Source organism: Sorex fumeus, unplaced genomic scaffold, assembly GCF_029834395.1.
Source record: "Sorex fumeus unplaced genomic scaffold, SorFum_2.1 ptg000098l, whole genome shotgun sequence".
NCBI lineage: Eukaryota > Metazoa > Chordata > Mammalia > Eulipotyphla > Soricidae > Sorex > Sorex fumeus.
Genome location: NW_026606155.1, coordinates 6584783 through 6588449, shown reverse-complemented (window position 1 = coordinate 6588449; position 3667 = coordinate 6584783). Strand labels below are relative to the sequence as shown.

At 41.5% G+C, this 3667-nt stretch overlaps 1 non-coding gene across 1 annotated transcript; it reads right to left on the bottom strand.

Annotated features, from left to right (window-relative positions):
• Positions 1-1309: 1309 nt before the first annotated feature.
• On the bottom strand, positions 1310-1413 carry LOC130042261 (small nucleolar RNA U13). Its single transcript, XR_008795194.1, has one exon. It is a non-coding gene; the product is annotated as a small nucleolar RNA U13 (small nucleolar RNA).
• Between the last annotated feature and the right edge of the window lie 2254 nt (positions 1414-3667).

Genomic DNA, 3667 nt, shown 5'->3' with positions numbered 1-3667 from the left:
ACATGCACTACTGCAGTAACAGTGAATACAGCATAATGTCGTGAAAGAGAAAGCGGAACACTGAAGGGTGAGGACAGGTTGTATTTAGTAAGAATGCCATAAAGAGGGTCAATCTCAGAAACTGAACTCAACTTCCCTGGAGCAAAGGGATGCAGACTTCAAAAGGCTGGGCTATCAGGGACAGTGCCGGGGGTCTGTGGGACTGGACATGTAGATTTCTTTCCTCCCACACCAAACTGCATTCAGCTGGTAGATTGACACCTCCGATGGCAGAGGAAGGAGGGAAAACACAGGTTTCCCAGCTTCCTATAGAGTATCTTTGAGAGGGCATGCAAGGACCCATCCTGTACCAGGTTTCAACTATTCTGGGAATAGTTGACTCTTGTGGCAGTGCTGAGCTCTCTTATCTGAGCATTTCTCAGCTCTCTGGGATGAGTCATCCCAAGAATCCCCCTCTACAGCAAGAGTTTGCTGTCTTTGTGCAGGGTTTGGACAGAGTTGTTGGATGCCTATAGCTTTGCATTCTTGTAACAATGGGGTCTATCACCATTCAAGAAAACTCTGGGCCTGGAGATAGTGTAGTAGTTAGGGTGCACGCATAACCTGGGCCTGAACCCCCTATACTACATGGTCCTCAGCATTGCTGGCTGTGGCCCTAGAGGGCAACCCTACCCTTTCCTCCAAAGATGTAATAAGCATATCCTGACCTTAGATGAACAGACAAAAACATGAATAATTTGTTGCTTTTAACAGAACACTTTTGGGGACATCATTAATTCTACTCAAACTGCAGGAAGCCACTGTAGATGTTCACATAAATAAAAAAATATATATGATACACTTTTTATACAATAGTGAATATTCTGTGATTATTGTGGCCTTATTTTCAGTTACTTTAGCTGTCAAATGCTTTTAAACATATCACCAAATTGTCTGCTATTTGAAAGCATGCCACAGAAAGGGAAAGGTTGAGAGGCACCACCATAATCATTCGTAAACAGAAATTACACGCCCACCTGTGAATCACTGAGCTTGGTACTATGGAGGGATAATCAAGGAAAATTAACTCACAATCTTTCAAGAATGTATGTGTGAAAGGGGAAAATGAGATATATTATATATAGACATATATCTTGGAAAATAAGTAAAAGTATAAAAACAAATAAATTCTATGTGTATGTAGACATATTATAATACAACTTAATAACACAAATTTCAGAGTAAACATGATTTTTCCCCCTTCCCTTGGTTGCCACCTTTCTATGACAAGTTAATACACGCCTCCCTGTGGTTCTGTTTTTTTTCTTCACTTTAGATGTGTAATGTGCCAAGTGCATAATAATATTTAAGGGAGGCACATGTCACACAAATGTGTGAACACCCAATCATCATACTTATAAACCTGAAAAGGATCCCTGTTTTATATTAATTGAATCAATGTGAGATACAGTTACAAAGCTGTTCATGACTGGGTTTCAGCCAAACAGTATTCCAACACCCAGCCCTTCACAGTATGCATTTTCCACCACCAAAGTCCTCAGATTTTCTCCCACCCGTCCCTCATTGTCCCACCACCATAGTCTGCCTTTATGGCAGATCTTTTCTTCTCTTTCTCTCTCTCTGAGACAGTATCATGCAAATCACTTTACCTTCTTTCAATACTCAGTTCTTTTCCAGAGTGACCATTTCAAACTACCATTGTCATAATGTTTCCTTCTCTGTCCTAACTGAACTCCCTTTGCACCTTGGTGGCAAACTTTCTTGGTAGACCAGTTATCTTGGCCCTTGTTTATACTGTCTTTTGGTATAATTTACATTCTTTGTGTTTTTTTAAAAAATATTCTGCAAATGAGTGCAGTCATTTCTATGTCTGTCTCTCTTTCTTCCTTTGACTCATTTCACTCAGCATGATACTCTCCATGCCCATCCGTGTATATAAAAATTTTATGACTTTATTTTTCCTAATAGTATTCTGTTGTGTAGGTGTACCATGGTTTCTTTATTTTAAAATTTTTATTTATTTATTTATTTATTTTTATTGAATCACTGTGAGATACAGTTACAAAGCTTTTATGTCTGAGTTTCAGTCATACAATGACCCATCCCTCCACCAGTGCACATTTTCCACCACCAAAATCCCCCAAATCCCCAGTATCCCTCCCCCCACCCAATCACAACCATTCCCTTCTGTGTGACAGACAATTTCCACAATACTCTCTCTCTACTTTGATTACATTCAATATTGTGACACCAGTCCCACCATTATTATTTGGAATTTTCCCACCACCATTCAGATCGGTCAAAAGGCAATGGTAGACAATTTGTTTTATATTGCTTGTTATGAATAGTACATAATATTGCATGGTCGCAAGAGCGGCCACGAGTTCCTGTAATTCTAAAATTTTAATGATTAAGGTCTGAAGATATCTCTGCATTGAGCTGCTCGCTTCCAAGATTCTTTTGTGTGTCTCTAGATCATGGTCATTTAGAAGCTTAATAAGTAGCTGGGGGCAGTTCGTGGGCATCATCTCAGAGTACCTGGGGTGGGGGGCAGTGAGGAGAGGGACCAGCTCCTCCTCTGTCCCAGGAGGCCTGGCATTTGCTGCTACTGCTCCCACATTGGGTTCTGTAAGATGGCGGCTGCTGGGATTTATAGGGGGCAGGTGGAGGGACAGCACCTGCTCCCGTCTGGAGTAGCCTGGTGAAAGTGGCCTATTGTAAAGTCCAGCGGCATCTCTGCAGCAAGTTTCTTGGTTCCGAGATTAGTTTGTGTGTCTCTCTACCATGATTTCTTTATCCACTCATCTGCTCTTAGACAGTTGGGTTGTTTCTGGATTCTTGCTACTGTGGATAGTGCTTCAATGTTACCTGTGGGTTTTTCACATGTGCTCAGTGGGGATTGCACTCCTTATTGTGGTGCTCACCTGAGATCACCGTGATGCTCATACTCTTGCTCATAAGTGGTCCAACTCCTGGCCTTGGTGCTCAGATGTCTTTCCTTGTGCTGCTTACACATGCCTGGCCATATGCCAGAGATCATACACTGTTGCAGTGCTGTGGCAGTGATGGTAGGGAGTGGGGGGGGGGTCCACATACAGCAGAGCCACCAATAGTATGCTGAGTGCATGTGGGTGGCACCAGGATCAGACTCACAAGCTCATGCTTGCAAGGCAGGAGATTTTAGTCATTCATCTATCTCCAAGGGCCAAAGAAAAGCTTTTTTGAGGAGACTATACCGGGCAGTGCTCAGGGATGCTTGGTTGCGCCAAGTCTACATCCATGGTGCATAGGGAGCTGGGAGCAAACAAAGGACCTCACATATGCAATGCATGTACTCTATTATTTGAATCACATCTTGGCTCATTAATTATTCTAATGTTTCTTATCTTGAATTGGTATTCATATAAAATACCATTCAAACAATTTATAAGAGGTTGAAAAACATGGCCATAGAGCAGGTCTTATTGTAGGTAATGGGAACATACAATTATTCAATACTAATAAGCTTAGTTGTCTTCCTTCCATGTCAGTGGCTTAATGTACAATTAATAAAGTGACAGAAAATAAGCTCGGAAGCTTTTCCAAAGCAAGTCATTTCCTCTTGTTTTCATCCTCAAAGGCAAGGGCTTATACTTCTAATCTTACTTTCTTCATTCTAGATAGGACT